This window comes from Stegostoma tigrinum, unplaced genomic scaffold, assembly GCF_030684315.1.
Source record: "Stegostoma tigrinum isolate sSteTig4 unplaced genomic scaffold, sSteTig4.hap1 scaffold_104, whole genome shotgun sequence".
In the NCBI taxonomy this organism is placed as follows: Eukaryota; Metazoa; Chordata; class Chondrichthyes; order Orectolobiformes; family Stegostomatidae; genus Stegostoma; species Stegostoma tigrinum.
Window position 1 is genome coordinate 394,573 of NW_026728056.1, and position 19,516 is coordinate 414,088.

At 43.8% G+C, this 19,516-nt stretch overlaps 1 protein-coding gene and 1 long non-coding RNA gene across 2 annotated transcripts in view; both read left to right on the plus strand.

Annotated features, from left to right (window-relative positions):
- Positions 1–19,516, plus strand: part of LOC132207582 (utrophin-like) — a 163,014-nt gene that overhangs the window by 111,519 nt on the left and 31,979 nt on the right. The gene's annotated exons all lie outside the window — the stretch shown is intronic.
- On the plus strand, positions 12,216–18,774 carry LOC132207584 (uncharacterized). Its single transcript, XR_009443597.1, has 3 exons — positions 12,216–12,374; positions 17,171–17,230; positions 18,743–18,774. It is a non-coding gene; the product is annotated as an uncharacterized LOC132207584 (long non-coding RNA).

Here is a 19,516-nt window from a genome sequence, read left to right on the forward strand (position 1 = left end):
TGGACTGGTTTTGGGTTGCAGTGGGGGGAGGGGATGAGCTGGGCTGGTTTTGGGATGCGGTGGGGGAAGAGGAGATTTTGAAGCTGGTGAAGTCCACGTTGATTCCATTGGGCTGCAGGGTTCCCAAGCGGAATATGAGTTGCTGTTACTACAACCTTGGGGTGGCATTATTGTGGCACTGCAGGAGGCCCAGGATGGACATGTCGTCTGAGGAACGGGAGGGGGAGTTAAATTGGTTCGCGACTGGGAGGTGCAGTTGGTATACTGTATCCATTGTACCCTGTGTGGCTTCCTCTACATTGGGGAAACCAAGCGGAGGCTTGGGGACCGCTTTGCAGAACACCTCCGCTCGGTTCACAATAAACAACTGCACCTCCCAGTCGCGAACCATTTTAACTCCCCCTCCCGTTCCTCAGACGACATGTCCATCCTGGGCCTCCTGCAATACCACAATGATACCACCCGAAGGTTGCAGGAACAGCAACTCGTATTCCGCTTGGGAACCCTGAAGCCCAATGGTATCAATGTGGACTTCACCAGCTTCAAAATCTCCCCTTCCCCCACCGCATCCCAAAGCCAGCCCAGTTCGTCCCCTCCCCCCACTGCATCACACAACCAGCCCAGCCTGTCTCTGCCTCCCTAACCTGTTCTTCCTCTCACCCATCCCTTCCTCCCACCTCAAGCCGCAACTCCATTTTCTGCCTCTGAACCTCATCCCACCTCCTTGACCTGTCCGTCTTCCCTGGACTGGCCTATCACCTCCCTACCTCCCCACCTATACTCTCCTCTCCACCTATATTATTTTCTCTCCATCTTCGGTCCGCCTCCCCCTCTCTCCCTATGTATTCCAGAGCCCTCTCCCCATCCCCCTCTCTGATGAAGGGTCTAGGCCCGAAACGTCAGCTTTTGTGCTCCTGAGATGCTGCTGGGCCTGCTGTGTTCATCCAGCCCCACATTTTGTTGTCTTCCTTTAGTTTGTTGTTTGATTACGAAATATACATGGTGAAAGGATTACCACATAGCACATTTTGCAGCATACCACATTAGTGGCGCCGATACGGTCATCAATGTAACGGAGGAAGAGATGGGGTTTAGGGCCAGTGTAGGTATGGAAGAGGGATCGTTCCATGTAACCTGCAAAGAGGCAGGCATAGCTTGGGCCCATGTGGATACCCTGGCCACCCACTTTGCCTGTAGGAGGTGGGAGGATTTGAAAGAGAAGTTTTAGTTTTCAAGGACCGCAACTACCCCCCACCCCCCCGCAGTGGTCGAAAACACCCTAGACCGGGTCACCCACATTTCCCACAACTCACCCCTCACACCCGCTCCCCGTAACAACAACCAAAACAGAGTCCTCCTCGCCCTCACGTACCACCCCACCAACCTTCGGATTCAATGCATCATCGCCGACACTTCTGCCATCTGCACTCTGACCCTACCACCGAAGACATTTTTTCCCTCGCCACCCTTAGGTGACTCCCTTATGCGCTCCACACTCCCCTCCAGCACCCCGTACACGCGGCACTTTTCCCTGCAACTGCAGGAAGTGCTTCACCTGTCTCGATACCTCCCCCCTCACCCCCATCCCAGGGGCCAAGAAGAAATTTCCACATCAAGCAGATGTTCACCTGCACACCTGCTAATGTGATATACTGTATTCGCTGTTCCCATTGTAGCCGCCTCTACATCGGGGAAACCAAGCGGAGGCTTCGGGACCTTTGCAAGTCACTAATGCACGAAAGAACTGCACCTACCAGTTGCGAACCGTTTCAACTCTCCCTCCCAATCCTCAGATTATATGTCCATCCTGGGTCTCCTGCAGTGCCACCAGAAGATTGCAGGAGCAGCACCTCATATTCCGCTTGGGAACCCTGCAGCTCAGTGGTATCAATGTGGACTTCACAAGCTTCAAAATCTGCCCTCCTGCTCCCGCAACCCAAAACCAACCCACCTATTCCATCCTGCCACCTCAAGCCCCACCCCCACCTCCTACCTACTAGCCTCTTCCCGCCCCCTTGACCTGTTCGTCCTCTCTGGACTGCCCTGTCTGCTCCCTAACTTCCCACCTGCACTCCATCCATGCTTCTTTGACCTGCCTGTCTCCTGTCCACCTATCTTTTCCTTTAACCAACTTCTATCCGCCTCCCGCTCTCTCCCTATTTATTTCAGAACCCCCTCTCCCTCCTCCATTTCTGAAGAAGTGTCTAGGCCTGAAACGTCAGCCTTCCTGTTGCTCTGATGCTGCTTGGCCGGCTGTTTTCGTCCAGCTGTACACCTTGTTACCTCAAAGAAAATCTCAGTGGCCCTGACCAGTTTTTCAATTCCTCTCACAAGGGAAGTACCAGAGGGTTGGAGAACAGAATGTGGTTTGACTGATCAAGATAAATGCAAAACTATTCAATTCCACTGGAGGTGATGCTGTGCTTTTTTTTTCTCGTTTTGGTACGGTATGTGTTACCTGACCTTGTCAGCCTATTTTATAGAGTCATAGTCGTACAGCGTGGAAATGGGCCCTTAGGTCCAACATAATCCCAAACTAAACTAGTCCCAACTGCCTCTTCGTGGCCCATATCCCTTCAGCCTTGTCCTATTTATAAACCTCGATCAGGTCACCTTTTATCCCCTTTGCTCCAGTGAAAAAAGTTCCAGCTGACCCAACCTTCCTTTATCACTGAAACCTTCCATGCTCAGCAACAATCTGGTAAATTTCTTCTGTGCCCACTCTTGCTTAATAATATCCTTCTAAAATAGGGCAACTGTAAATTTGTACTGTAGAAATCTTCAAGACGAGAAAAACATTAAAAGCAAACAAAGCAGGAAATGAAGGGATCAAATTGTAGTTCAGGAAGTGGAAAAATGGAAGTGGCTTGAGTGCAGCAGGTTCTGGACTAACGTGCACTGTAGTTCTGAAAGGGCATTTCACCGGTGTGAGTGGAAAGTTGAAGATGAAATAGTGACTTGAATCTTCAAGTACGCTCTCTCTCCAATTGATGTTGGAAACTCCTTCATGTTTCTAATGACGAATCCCAGGTTTCGCTGCTGTTGTCTAGCTGATAGCCAGCCTTCAAACTGTTTCAAAGAGGAAAAGAACAAAGAAAATTACAGCACAGGAACAGGCCTTTTGGCCCTCCAAGCATGCGCCGTTCCAGATCCTTTATGTAAACCTGTCGCCTGTTTTCCAAGGATCTGTTCCCTTTGCTCCCTGCCCATTCATGTTTCTGTCTAGATACATCTTAAATGACGCTATTGTGCCCGCCTCGAACGCCTGCGTTGACAACGCGTTTCAGGCACCCACGACTCTCTGCATAAAGAACTTTCCACTCATATACCTTAAACTTTTCCCCTCTCACCTTGAAATTGTGACGTCTAGTAATCCCCCCACTCTGAGATGGAAAGCTTCTTGCTATCCACCCTGCCTATACCTCTCATGATTTTCTCGACATCAATCAGGTCCCCTCCTTCAACCTCCGTGTTTCTCATGTAAATAATCCCAATCTACTCAACCTCTGTTCAGAGCTAGTGCCCTCCATACCAGGTAACATCCTGGTGAACCTCCTCTGCACCATCTCCAAAGTATTCACGTCCTATTGGTAATGTGGCGACCAGAACTGTACGCCGTATTCCAAATGTGAATCCAAGTCCTATAAAACTGCAACATGACATGCCAACTCTTATACTTGATACCCCGTCTGATGAATGAAAGCATGCCGTATGCCTTCTTGACCACTCTATTGACCTGCGTTGCCACCGTCTGGGTGCAATGGACCTGAACACCCAGATCTCTCTGTGCATCAATTTTCCCCAGGGCTTTTCCATTTCCCGTACAGTTCGCTCTTGAATTGGATCTTCCAAAATGCATCACCTCGCATTTGCCCGGATTGAACTCCATCTGCCATTTCTCCACCTAACTCTCCAATCTGTCTATATTCTGCATTGTCCAACAGTCCCCTTCGCTATCCGCTACTATCTGTTTTGCATCGGTTTTGCACAAAACTAGATTTCTGTTCTATTTTTGCAAGTGAATTGTTTCAAATTAGTTGCTGTTCTTTGTAAATCACAATCATGAATGCACATCCAAGCAGTGGGGAGAGGGTGAGAATGGATTTGAGACGTCATGAAGTCGGAGATTTGTTATAATCCGCAAATATTGTCATAATTTTTAAAATTCACGAGCATGTCATTGATGTTGCTTTCTTGGGCTGCATTTGCTATCCATCCAGAATTGCTGTTGAGAAGGTTGTGGAGAATTGGCCTGTTGAATAGCTGCAATGCACGTGGTATGAATATATCAATGAACTACTGAGGACAGGAGATGAATTGCTTTTACTCAGTGGAAATGAAGTAACAGTCATACAGTTCCAGATCAGGATTCTGCTGATTTTGACAGGGAACATGCAGATTCTGGAGCTGCTGTTTAAATATTTTTGGGTGGTAGGGTTCACACAATTATCAGGTACTGTGGAAGGAGTTTGATGAATTGGTACATTGTCTCATTGTAACTCCCCATCTCAAACAACAGTTCATTCTAGATCCATTGTTAATTGTAAATTTTCAGTTCGACCGAAAGGAAGAACAGTATTGAGGGATATGGACCAAAGGCAATATGGAGGTAGGCCACAATTAAGTTATGACCTCATTGGATGGTAGAAAGTGTTTGAAGGGTTGAATGGCTGACTTGTTTTCCTATATCCTTACGTAAGAAGGGGGATCAATCAGTGGGATGATTTGACTGCATTGCTGTCGTTTATCGATAGTGTTGTCGGAGTCGCACTCGTTCAGCTGAGTGAAGAGTATTTCATTGACACCCGGATTTGGAGTTTATCGGCAGTGGACAGATGTTGAGAAGTCCACTTGCTGTAGAATCTATTGTCTCTGATCTACGGTTCCAGTCACATTGATTAACATAGATCCGAGAACACTTCAGCAGAGGAACAGGCCCTTTGGCATGCAATGTTGTGCTAAACATGATGCCAAATTTAGCTAAAGCCTTCTGAATGTCCTTGATTCATATCCCTACATTCCTTGTATATTCATGTACGTATATAAAAGTGTCTTAAACGGCCCTATTGTATCTGCTTCCACAGCCACCCCGGCAGTGCTTTTCAGACTCCTACCACTCTCTGTATATAAGAATTGTCTCTGACATCTCCTTTGAACTTTCCTGCTCTCACCTTAAATACATGCCCCCAGTTTTAGACATTTCAAATCTGGGAGAAGGGTTACAGTCAGAATCTGTCTATGCATGTCATAAATTTGTAAACCTCTATCAAGTCTTCCCTCAACCTCTGCCACTGCAGAGAAAACAGCCTGAGTCTTTCCAGCCTCTCCTTTCTAGCTCAAGCCCTCAAATCCAGGCAACCTCTTTTGCACCCTATTCAAAACCTCCACGTCCTTCCTGTAACATGACGACCAGAATTGGATACAATTCTTAAGAGTGCAATACTTAAGGCCGAACCAAAGTGTTCTAAAGCTGGAACATGACATCCTGATTCTTGTGCTCGACTCCCGAACTAATAAAGGCAAGCATGCCATGCGTCTTCTTTGCCACTCTATCAACTTGTGTGGCCCCTTTCGGGGAGCTATGAACTGAATCCCAAGATCCCTGTGTCCACAAATGCTGCTCAGGGTCCTGCCATTAACTGTATATTTTTCCTTAACATTTAATTTCCCAAAGTGGAGCACTTCACACTTAATGGATTAAAATTCACTTGCCATTTCTGCAACGGATCTGTATCCTTCTGTATCCTTTTATGACTTTCTACCCTAACTACCACTCTACCAATCATTCTATCGTCTAAAAACTTACTAACCCATCCATCTATCTTGTCACCTCAGTCATTTTATATATATACCACAACAGCAGAGGTCCCAGTACAGATCCCTGCAGAACACAATAGTCCTGGATCTGCAGCCTAAAAAGCACGTTTCCACCACCACCCTCTGCCTTCTCTGGGCAAGCCAGTTGTGAATCCAAGCAGCTAAGTGACCACGGACCCCATGGATCTTAATCTTCTGGATGATCCTACGGTGAAGCGCCTTGTTTTAAGCCTTGCTAACATCCATGTCAACAATATCCACCACTCTATCTTCAATGATCACATTAGTTACCTCCTCAAAAAATTCAATCAATTTACTAAGACATGACCTGCCCTGCACAAAGCCATGCTGACTGTCCCTAATTGGGCCATGCTGTTCCAAATACAGATAAATACAATCCCTAAGAATTCTGTCCAATAGCTTCCCAATGAACGATGAGAGACTCTCTAGTCTATAGTTTCCTGGATTGACCCGATTTACCTTCTTGAACAGAAGAAGAACATTTGGCAACTTGCTCGTCCTCAGTACATCTCCAGTGGTTACCAAGGATACAAAGATATTGCTGAATGCCCCGACAATCTCCTCTCTCACCTCGCTCAAAATCCTTGAGTAGATACCATTGGGTCCTGAGGACTTATCCACCTTAATGCTCTTTCTTGATCTCAAAATGCTGTTATCGTATGAGCATGCTCCACACAAATCCCACTATCCTCCACACCCTTCGCCTGAGTGAATAGTGATGCACAGTCCTCATTTCGGATCTTGCCCATATCCTCTGCTTCCGTACACAAGTTCCCTCCTTTATCCTGAATGATCCTACTTTCTCACTATTTATCCCCTTGTTTTTGATGTATGCACAGAATGCCTTGGGATTTCCTTCAACCCTCCTTGCCAAGGTCATTTCATCGCCCTTTCTTTTTCTGCTTTTTCTAATGTCGACCCTGTTCGATTTTAGTTTCCTAAACCTGACATATTTCTGTTTTTGTCCCTTTTGACTAACTTCACAACCTCCCCAATTATCCAAGGGTCTTTACCTCGCCATCCTTGTCCTTCCTCCTTCCTGATCCTAAACTCATAAGCAGGCCTTTAAACAATTCCCATATGGCAAATGTGACAGCTCCCCCCAATTAACACTCCCCAGCTCCTACCTAAAATTGATATAATTTACTCTCCCCCAAGGTCCTGACTTATCCTTCTTCATAGCAATCTTAAAATTGAAGGAGTTGTGATCACTATTTCCAAAATGCTTTCCCACACTTCTCACCAGTTACCTGACCAGGACAAAGTCCAGCATGGCCCATCTTCTATCCATATACTGTGTCAAGAAACTCTCTTGGATAGACTTAATTAAATTCTTAAGCTCACGGATTCTGTGACAGTCAAAGAGAAGCAGTGAATTTTTCTAACCTCATTTCCAACACCTGGCGCATAGCCTTGCATGGCTTGGATAGCACTTGTACATTTAAAACAAAAATGTAAGGATGATGTTCAGGTAAGGACATGGAATTTTGTCATGTGGTCATATTCTCTCTTGTTGGAGCTGATTGCTGCTTAGCACTTGTGTGGTGCAAATGTTACTTATCGTTTATCAGGCCAAGCCTGATCGTTGTGCAAGTCTCACTGTATTTTCTCATCGTTGATTTCACTGTTGGAAAAGTCATGAATTCTGCTGGACACCTGGACAATATTCAATGAACATTCATGTCTTCACTTTGGTTCAAATGAAGACATGACTTCAACCAGTGCAGGTATCCAGTGAATGCCACTGACTCAATTTTCTATTCGTCTGCTTCACACCACATTCAATCAGAAGTTGGCTTGGTGGAAATGACAGATTGCAGTTTCCTTCCTTTTCAAGCTCAGGATCTCTGATCGTATTTGTGGTAAATCCTGAATGAGGTTACGAGAAGTGTGAGCCTGACGAAAAGTAAACTGAGCCTTAGTGTGCAACTGTTTGACAGCACTGTCATCCAGATGTTGCATTACTTTGCTGATGATTGAGAATACATTGAGGCCATAATTGGTCAGCACAATTTGTCTGACTATTACGTGATAGGTCATCTTTCTCTGAAATGTGAGTGTCGCAAGTGTTTAAAAATGTACTGGAAAACATTTACTGTTGGTGTGCTGACCTTGGGGCACATTGTTCCAATACAGTTTGTCGGATGCTGCCAGGTGCCATGGCATTTGCAGTATCCAGAACATTCAGTTTTGTCATTGCGTGAAATAACTTGAATTGCGTGTAAGTTAAGATCTGTGATGCCTCCTCAGGATGAGGGCAAGAAGATCATCCAGACTGATGCTCTGAATGGTTTCATCTGCCTCTTCACCTTTTGTTCGTAACATCTTGTAATAACTGCCATGTAGCCTGATGAGAAACTAAAGCTCATCTTGATTCATTTGCATTCGAAGGTGCCTATTTTTCACAAACAAAAGGACCCATCACTGAGTGGGAAGTATGGAGCATGTTCTTGACATCAGTGGTGAGACAATGGTGGATCTTGACCAGAAAACCATTGTTATGTTGGTGAAATGCAAACAAAAATCTATATGATGTAAACTTTATTCTCAGCCAATCCCTTTCTCAAATGACAGATTGTGATGTTGGTTCCTGGAAAGCCTCCATTGTTGGAGGACGAGAAGCCGTATCCACTTGAAGCAGCACAGGCTTCTGCGATGACTGTGGAAACCACTGCTTATGCCTTGCTTCAAGCATTGTGAAGGAATGATATTGACTATGCAACACCGATTGCGAGGTGGCCAACGATGCAACAGAACTATGGTGGTGGATTTCACTCGACGCAGGTAAATGCTTGAGATCACAAGAACAGGCATTCAGATATTTCCATGGATCATGTTACTAACTGGTGGTTGTTGCTGTTTGCAATCAAACTGGACACTGCATTTTCATCTGCAGGTTTGGTGCATTGGCACAAATTCCAGTTCTTCAGTGGTGTTAATCCTTGGTTAAATTCTGACATGCACTTTGCCTGTGCATCACTTTTCCTTTTGGCATTGTCCTTGAAAAGTGCCTGTTTCTGTAAACCTTCACTTGCTTGTCACAGGATCATTGAGGGACAGCATAATAGAGTGCTATGGCAATGGAACAGACCCTTCAGCAAATTGTATGTGCCCTCACAAGATGCAAGTCCCGAACTATTCTCATCACATTTCCCAGCACTCGACCCAGAGCCTTGTATGCCTTGGCATCGCAAATGCCCAATCACAGACTTGTTAAATGTTATCACGGTTTCTGCCTCTACCACCCACACAGTCGGTGCGTTCCACATTCTCACCACAGGTTGGGTGCAGAAACAAGTAAGTTTCCTCAAGAGATAGTAGGAACTTGCCAATGCTGGAGAATCTGAGAGAGCAAGGTGTCGAACTGGATGAACACAGCGGGCCGAGCAGCATCAGAGAAGCAAGAAAGCTGACGTTTCAGATCGAGACCCTTCTTCAAAAATGGGGGAGGAGAAGGGGATTCTGTAAAAAATAGTGAGAAGTTGGGCGGCAGACAGAAGATGGAGAAAGTAGAAGATAGGTGAACTGTCCCGTGCTGTCCACTCACTGTCCCCTGCTCCAGAATCATAGAATCAGAGATTTGTACAGAATTGAACAAGCACTTCATTCCATTGTGTCTGTAACCACTGAAGCCACACTAAGTTCACATTCGGCTCATGTTCTAGCAATAGGCCTATTGCCTTGAATGTTATTTCATTTTACGTGCTGTACCAACCCTTTTTCTTTCATGTGAAAAGATTATCCACCTCAACTGAAGTCCCAGACAATGAATTCCAACCCCCCAGCACCTTCTGGGTGTCTTTTCTTTCCTGAAATTCCTTCTGAGCTTTTAGCTTAAATGTATGTATCTCTTCCTCTACCACCACCGCCCCCCGACCGACCCCATTATGGACCTTCTTTTTACCTCGCCCCTACCCATATTAATCTAAACAATTTTTTCAGGACCTCCTTCAACCTTCTCTACTCGAAAGAAAACAATCCAACCTTATCCAGATAAAACAGTGATGCTAGAGACAATGGGAACTGCAGATGCTGGAGAATCCAAGAGAAGAAAGTGTGGAGCTGGCTGGACACAGCAGGCCAAGCAGCATCTCGGGAGCACAAAAGCTGATGTTTCAGGCCTAGACCTTTAATCAGAGATCGGCAACAGTGATGCTGCCCGGCCTGCAGTGTTCCTCCAGCTCCGCACTGTGTGGTCTCAGACTCCAGCATTGGCAGTTATTGCTAACGCAAACTTATCCAGACTCTCCAAAGAGTTAAAATGCTTCACCCCCTCAGAACATCCTGATGAATGTCCTCCACACATGCTCAAATGCAAACACCTCCTTTCTATAATGGAGAGACCAGAACTGCACTGAGCACTTCAGCTGGGGCCTAACAAAAGTCCTGTACAGCTCTTGAGCCAGATGCTTTCTGAACTGTCCCTTTAAGCTGCCATTCCATGTTCAGGAATCTGTGTACAAGCACCCCAAGATCACACCATTCCTCTGATCTTCCTAGTGTCCTGGCATTTCTTTGAATGATTCCTTGCCTTGTTAGTTTGTCCAAATTGCCTTATTGATCAGGGTTAACATTCCATCTACCGTTGACCTGCCCATTTGACCAATCTGTAACTTTGGATTCAACTTGCTGTATTTTCCTGGACCCCCCGAGCTTTACCTTCTTTGCCACGCTCCCATTTGGGACCCTGTCCAAGTCTTTGCTGAAATCTATTTTCACTACATCAACTCCCATCTGCACACTCTGTCACCTCTTTGAAAGGATCATCTAAGTTTGTGAGGCGTGACCTCCCTCTGACAAAGCTATGCTGACGGTCGCTGATCAGACCCCACTTCTTGAAATGCAAATTACGTCTGCCGTTCAGAATTTTCTCCAATATTTTCCTATCTACTGATGTGATACTCACTGGTCTGTAATACTCTGCTTTTTGTTTGTCACGCATTTTGATAAGTGGAACTATGTTACCTGTTCTCCAGTCCTTTGGTACTTTTGAAAGCTCTGTATGAGGGCGAGTGGAATTTTTTCTCTCATCTCCCTGGGCATCGTGGCATACACCTCATCCAAACCTGGGATTTGTCCAATTTTAAATTCACCAAAACACCTAACATCTCCCCAGTCTCTGTTAATTCTGTCCGAGAATTGTGTGCTCCTTCTCACATGTAAAAGCTGATGTGAAATTCTCGTTTAACACCTGACATTGCCCTCCAGTTCAAACCGTTCGTTTGCCTCTTCATCCCTAATGAGACCTGGTTTTCCCTGGGTTTTCTCTTTCCCTCTGAGACACTTGTAGAAGATTTTGAGATTCTCCCTCATCCTAATCTTGGTCACCAGTGTTCTGTTGCCCTGTATTTGTTCTCTGATTTGCTGTGACGAGATGCCCCTGCACACTATACATCATCATCATCATGGTGGTTTCTCGCAGATATGGATGACACTCTCCCACTCTCAGGCTGAATTGACCGCCGGCTGCACAGACCGATGCAGCTACCGTCGGCTCTGTTGCACTCGGGGCAGAAGGCAGTCGTGGGAAGGGGTGAGGGAGGTGTTGGTGTGGCTGCATGGCTTCCGCTGCTTCCAAAGGCAAGCCGCAAAGTGTTTGATGCCTTCCCAGGTGCTCTTCAGGCTTTGGGCCGTCTTAGGCCGGCGATTCCCAGGTGTCTGCAGGAATGTCGCACTTCACCATTGAGGACTTGAGTTTATCACCGAGTGCTTCCTCTGCACATCTGGGTCTCGCCTGCTTTTTTGAAGCTGGGATGAGAACATGGGGAGAGTCTCGTGTCAGTCATAGAGATGAAGTGTCCAGCCCATTGTAGCTGATCGAGGATGGTCAGTGCCTCAGTGCTGGGGATGTTGGCCTGGTTGACGTTAGTGCGTCCACAGGGGCTCTTGTTCCCTTGATGACTGTTATACACCTCCCTATTCCTTTTTATCTGGTCAAAGACCAAAGGAAATTACAGCACAGGAACAGGCGCTTCGGCCCTCCAAGCCTGCGCCAGATCCTATTGAAAGTAGCGTGTTGATGCATTTGTGTAATGATTGTGTTTTGTTTGAGTCCTAACATTCAAAGCAGTGTAAGAATGTCTTTGTGCAGCAGGCAAGGTGTCATGAGATTGAGCCTTCATGCACTTGCAAGATGTTGAAAATTTGCCATTATTTATTAAAACACTGATAAATTTCCATGATCAACATTTCTGTTCCACTGCAATGATTATCCCGTGGCATGTAAAATCAGAAAGATTCGATAAAATGAGACTGGGTCATGCCCTAGTCTTGCGGAGTTGGGTCAGCATGCAGGGAGAATGTTTGCATTTCATGTATGTGGAAGTACTGAAATACTTCCATGAATCTAAAAGTCACTTTTCCCTTCATTGAAGGACACAATCATTGCCTTGGAAGCTTCATCACGATACTACTTTGCATTTCTGAAGAGGGAAGAAGAAATCAACATGCAAATTCAATTCCATGGTTTTGGAAGTCCCATTGAGAACACGATTCATGTGCGCTGGCATAATGCTCTGACCGAGAAAGAATCGAAGGTGAGTTTGTAGTTTGGAAGATCGCAGCAATTTATGCATCAACTTCTTCATCAGTAATGTTCCATTGCTTTCAAACTGCATTTTCCACTCTGCAAGATAATAACTGTTAGAACAAGCAACAGGATGGGTAGATGGGCTATGGGGAATGCAATGGCACAAAACCCAATCCATTCGACAACATATTTCAGATATGTCGACAAATTAAATATTCCAGCAGAGGGATAAAACAAGGAAGATGAGAGTGAGGAGGCAAGAGTTCTGCTGACAAAAGAACACGAACTTAACTTGATCCATTTGAGCAAAAAAGCAGGCACACAAACAAATAATCAGCTAACAATGCACATGTGCAACGGAGGCTACAGGGGGACTAAGAATGCCGAATTGTTGTCATGCGTATTGCTGAAAGGGTGATTGAAACAGATTCTGTGGTAAATTTGAAGAAATACAGATAATGCATCTCAGGATGTTGGAGAAAGAACATTTATGGACTGAGGCAAATTGTATTGCCCTTTTCAGGAGTTATTTGGGTCAAAATGAATTCAAAGACTTTCTTCTGTGCTGAAAGCTTTAGCTTAGTTGCAGCTGGATCACAATTTCTGTTCCTGGTAGTATTTAGCAAACTGTTAAAAGTGAATGTCACTGCACAGAATTCCAAACATGACTCCAATCAGTCGAGAAAATATCCAAGGGGTATGATGAGTTGTATCCTCTCATGTTGAACAATGCAGCTACAGATACAATGGAGGCACTGATGATAATCTTCCAAGAATCCTTAGATTGTGGAAAATTCTCAGAGGATTGAAAGATTGTGAACATAACACCTTTATTACAAAGATACTTCAATAAAATAGTGAGCAAGTATTGCCAATTTAGGTCAACCTGGGAAGATGTTCATGCCGGCAATGAAAGATGAAATAACAGGGTACTGAGTGTGCTATAACATCCTACAGAGTTAACATCCTTTCAGAAAGGGGAAATAATACTTGACAAACTTGCTACAGTGCTTTGAGAAGGAAACAAACATTACTGACGAAGGAACACCAGTTGATGTCGTACATTGAGATTTCAACAAAGCATTTGATAAGGTACAGCTCATAAGGTGTCTCAAAAGAAAAGAGCCCACGTGTTCAAGAGTAGTATGTTAGGATGGACAGAGGACTGCATCGTACATAGAAGTAGAGTCGTAGCAGCAAGATGGTAACTGACAAGTCATGTACGGCCACAGAGCGAATGCCGCGGATGCCATACACCTCATGTTGACTGGGTTGATTTCGGAAATGGCGTAGGGGATTGCCATGCTTAGGAAAGCTGGGCGGGCTGGGACGACATTCATTGGAGTTTATAAGATTGAAACAAATCTTATTTTTTCAACATTTAAGATGCTGAAGAGGCTTGATAGTGTATATCCGTAGAGATTACTCCCATTGTGAAAGATTTTACGACCAGAGGCCACATTTTCAAATTGGTTGCCTATTAATTTAGGGGAAGAATTACTTCTTTCAGGTTGTAGCAATCTATTGAACACTTTGGCAGAGAAGGTTTTAGAGGTAATGCCATTAATTATATGCTCGGCTGAGATGGCCAGGTTAATTGTTAAATCAAGGAACAACGACAATGAGAAAAGGGTAGTCTTTACAGCGGAAGATACTTCAAGGATCCCCTTATTACTAAAGAATACAGGGAGGAATTAAACACATCACTACCACACCATCACTACCATGAGAGAAGTTGTAGTAGACAATCTAATGGAGTAAAAGCAGATTAGACTCTTTGCCGTGATGGTTTACTTTCTAAGATTCTGAACAATGAGCTTCAGAGTCGGTGTATGCATTGATTGTAATTTCCCAAAAAGTTTTAGATTCGAGAGTAGCATCTGAGGGCTGGAAAAATGCTGATGTGACATTCCTATTTAAAAAGGAGAGAGGCAAAAAGAAGATAACTACAACCGAACCAGCCTAACATCTATTGTTGGAAATATGTGGTGATCAACTGTGAAGTAAATAATAGCAGGACATTTGGAAAATCAGAATCTAATCAAACAGAATCACCACAGCCTGCTGAAAGAGAAATTATGTCTGGCTAATTTGTTTTGGTTTTTGGAGGAAGTTTTGGAAGGAGAATTAATAGAGGAAAACCAGTAAATGTGTTGTGTTTGGACTTGGAGAAAGCATTTGAGAATGTACTCAAAAGTAATAAGCTGAGAGCTGAGGTTTTGAAGGTAGTACATTGCGATGGTTCAGTATGCTTTGCACGTTCTGGAAGGAGAGATCACATCTCGAGTGAAATGCACGAAATGAATATATATTTTGGGGAACTTGGTGGCAATGTGGCAAGTCAGCGCAGAGGGTAAGAGGTGCCATTTGCTTGCTTTTTTTTGCCTGATAGTTCGTAAGCAGTTTTTGTTGAGACAGGGTGAATTGAAGCCATAATCAGGGACCGAGAGGGTGAACCAGGTTCATTGGTTGGTGATCGCTACTGGTTTAAGAATCTATTATCGGTAGCTTTCAGATTGAAAGTAAATCGGAGAAATATTTACAGGCTACAAACTAAAAGACCAGAATGTTTTCAAATCAAATTAAGATCCAAGTAATTGAAATGGAGATGCCAGGCCAGATGATGATTTATTCCTACATGACGGGCGAGTGGTCAGACCCCACACTCCAGCTCAGGGTTGATGAACTGGAATCTCAGTTTCGACCAATCAACAAATCATGTGGGGCAGAGTTACCAGGGAATGCTGTGCTTCAGGAGGCAGTCACACACCTTAGATTAACTAGCTGAAACTCGGTCAGTGGCCAGAGACGTGAGAGTGTGACAAAGAAGAGGGCAGGTGGAAGGATCCAGGATGTAGTGCAGAAGGAACCTTGGCCTTTGATCTTATCGAACAGGTTTGAGATTCTTTCTTCGTGTGTGGATGAGAGTGCAGGGTATAGGGAAGATGAGTAAACTGACTGTAGCACTGTGGTACAGGGGGGACATTCAGGAGGGGATAAAAAGTGAAATGTAGTTATAATCAGAGGTAGTGTAGTTTGGGGAATGAACACTGTTCGTTGTGACTAGGATCGAGAGTCTCGAAAGTAGTGTTGCCTGCCTGGTGCCCAGGTTCAGGATATTCCATCTCGGCTACAAAGGAACTTGAAGTGGGAGGAGTAGAAATCCAGCTTTTGTGGTCCACACAGGTACCATTGATATGGAAGAAAGAGGAAAGAGGTTCTGCTGAGGGATTATGAGCACTGAGGTGCTGAATGAGAAAGCAGAACCAGAATGGTAATAATCTCTGGATTATTATCTGAGCAATTTGGCACGGTGTGAGCATCATTATAGATGCAAATGCATTGTTCAAATGGTGGCATGGCAGAAATGTGTTTGAATTCATGGGACATTGGCATCGGTATGGGGAAGGAGGGAGTCGTTCTGTTGTTATAGGCTCGACGAGAATCATTTTGGGACAAGTATCCTGGCAAAATACAGAGCTCGGTCTTGGGGTAGGGCGTTAAAATAAAAAGTGTGGAGCGGGTGAGCTCAGTTGCATGGAAAATTGTGGAAAGAGTTAGAAGCTGGTAAGTGCTCAGCAAAGTTTCCAGAGCAAGTAATAGGACAAAAAGTATCGAAATGGTCTGGAATCTCACTTCAGCTGCAGCAGATAAGAAGGGTGGCTGTAAATGCCAGACTGAAGATCTTGTATTGAATTGCAGGGAGTGTATGAAACAAAGTGAATGAGTTTGTGGAGCAGATTGAAATTGACAGATACATCACTCTGGGTATCACAGAGAGGTGGTTGTTAGGGGATAAGTGTTGGGAACGAAATATCCAATGATTCATGTCCGATAGAAAGAACAGGCAAGTGGACAGAGATAACAAAGCGTGGAGCTGGATGAGCACAACAGGCCAAGAAGCATCTCAGGAGCGTAAAAGCTGACGTTTCGTGCCGAGACCCTTCTACTTCTGTGTGTTCGTCCTGCTGTGTTCATCCAGCTCCACACTTTGTTATCTTGGATTCTGAAGCATCTGCAGTTCCCATTATCTCCGATACAAATGGACAGAGATGCCAGGGTTGGCTTGTCAGTAAGAAATGAGGTCGCGCTGAAGGAACCACAGCTCTTGTGCTTGTTTATTAATGACTTGGAGGAAAGCGGTGCATGTGCTGTGGCTAAATTTGTAGATGACTGAAAAAATATTTAGAAAGACAAGGCATGGCACAGAAACAGAGATTTACCAGGATGTGACTTGGATCGGAATGTATTAGCTGTAAGGTGGGTTTGGTGGAAATGTTGTGTCGTGATAAATATAATGAGATCAACCATGATCTCAGCGAATGATGGAGGAAATTCAATGGGCCAAATGACTTTTTTTCTGAGTCTTCTTGTTTGACAATGCATTCATGAAGGCGTTTTTTTTTCTCTCTTGGATAAGATTTGAAAATGAAATGTATACGCTTCCTTTTCATCTGGGAATAAATAACTGTTCTGAACGATTTCCATTGACGAATAGCAATCTGACAAGCATCACAATGTAAAGAGATTTTTAGCTTCTTTTTAATTGTAAATGTATTCTTTGGAATTAATTCGGCATATATTATTTACATCTCAGGAAGTATGTTCATCACTGCATCTCAAAAAGTGGTGTGTTGTGTGACAACAGCTTTTTAAAGATCACTTCAATGGTTGTAACACGCATTAAATTACACTGTTGGCCAATCTGTCCATGATTATTTCATTATCTTATGTTTCAAACAGACAAGGAAATATTGGTGATGCAATGAAGAGTTTGATTCTCAAATATAATTGTTGTTATAGCTTCCGCTTGGAAGAAAGATTCACATCAAGTTGACTGGTCAAGTAAATGGGACACTGACTGTGAGTACTTTGAATGTTCGAGTTATTCCTAAAATGAAAGTTATGACCTTGATGATTTCTCTTTCATGCAGATATGAAGAGACTCTTTTAAAATATCCTCTAGGTTAGTGGTTCAGGCATAAAAGTGCAATATGTATATTTAAGTATATACATGTACATGCGTAATCTGAAAAGATAATGAGTATAAATCACTTGTTACAAGGTGAGAATGAGTTATCCAGATAGTAAGAACTGCCAATGTTGGTGTCTGAGATAACACATTGTGGAGCTGGAGTTACACAGCAGGGCAGGCAGCATCAGAGGCTCAACAAAGGTGAGGTTTTGGGTCAGGACCCTTCCTCAGAAATGGAGGGTGGAAGGGAGCTCAGAAACAAACAGTGTGGAGTGGGAGGAGGTGCTGGGGAAGGTAGGTGGGATGGTGATAAGTGAGTACTATCCAGATTGGAACAGATTTCCCCCAGCGGGTATTGAATATGAATTCCAAATCACTCTCAAAATCTTAGTGACTGTTAACATTCATGTTTTTTGTCTGTGTGTTTCAGTAATTGCATGACAGTTTGAATGGTTCTTTGAGAGTGAGGAACCTATGGACTCTCACACACCAAGATGGAATTTAGTTCAAAGAGTGACTTCAAAATCGTTGCTTGCTTTTAAAATCTTGACCATTTTTGCTGTCCAGTTGAATGAATTTAGCTTCATACTGCTTCAATAGGAATTAGTGTTTAATAGGAACATATTTGTGAAACTTACAGTTCCGTAAGTTTTAGCATAAACTGGTGCAGCCTTTCGGTGCTTGCAAAAAGGCTCACCTCTCCGTTAATACCGAAGGAAAATTGGAGTTTAAAAGTAAGTTCACCCGCTGTCAGGGAATGAAATGATAATGTTGACTCAAATAGAATTTTTAAGAAAGTAATATATTTGTGAAACACTAAACTCCAATTAAAATTTGGATCTGCTTGTTTTACACATGGTTGGATATTGGATTCATTTTAAATGAGGGTGAAGATCACTTTAAATCCAGCATATTTGTGAAAAAAAGAAATAGCATGTCAAATAAAATTAACTGCATGACTCTACATAGCCCTATATGTAGAATTTTGTTCTGAACTATGAGACAGTTATGATCCCGTACTCCCTCAGTGCTCATGGCAAGAGTAAGACTCCTGTTTGACGTGCTATGCACTGCATGGAATGGTGGCGACATCAGATTCATTGATGCTTGAGAATCAAAAGAATATGACGATAAGATTTAAAATCAAAATCTCATTGAACACTTCAAGGAATGTATTACAGGAAGGTGGGGAAAGCATGTATGACTAATAGAAGGTGGTGGCACAGATCAAGTAGACCTGTGTGCTAAAACTTATGACAAATTTCACATTGAATGGAACAGTTTAAACAGGCTGGAGGAAGCAGACATGCCAGCTCAAACTTGTTGAATTTGTGCATTCTGTTCGTAAACATCAGCAAAATTGTGGGAAACATGTTTATTCTTTCTCTTTTATTGCACAGAACCATACAATTAGACTGTTTTGATGAGGAACTTAAAGATTAAGAGTCCCGTCCGTTTGACTCACAGTTTGGTACCATAGGTTGGTACGATCTTCGTTGGAGAAGGAAAAGGGATAGAACATAGAACAGTACAGCACAGAACAGGCCCTTCAGCCCACAATGTTGTGCCGACCATTGATCCTCATGTATGCACCCTCAAATTTCTGTGACCAAAAACATCTGGATGTTCCAGATAGAGAAAATAGTCAAACCATTTACTACAAAGTCCGTTTCTGGTTAGTATTAATTAATGCAGTTAACATTTTTAGATCGATATGATTGCACAATGGAGTCAATAAGAAAATTCCATCTGATATTCCACAAATTTTAAGTGGATATTAAAGCCGCTGATTTCTTTTTCATGCTGTCTGCTGCTTTTAAGAATGGTTGTCTTACTGTCGAAATGTTTAGCTTTGACTCCATGGCTTCTTCCATTAGCTCACATTGAAACACATGTTTCTTCAGCCAAAAATGTACGTTTACCCGGTGTAGCTCGACCAACCTTCCCCTGTGGTCGTTCCCCTAAAATCCCCTGCGGTCGCTCCCCTGAAAAACAAGTATACCATTTTGGATACTGTTCCGGGGGACGAGTTAGCAGGGGTATGCAGTAGGGTGCAGGTCTCTGGCACAGAGTCTGTCCCTCTTGCACAGAAGGGAAGCGGGGATAGGAAGAGAGTGATAGTCATTGGGGACTCAATAGTTGGAGGGACTGATAGAAGATTTGCCGGGAACGAA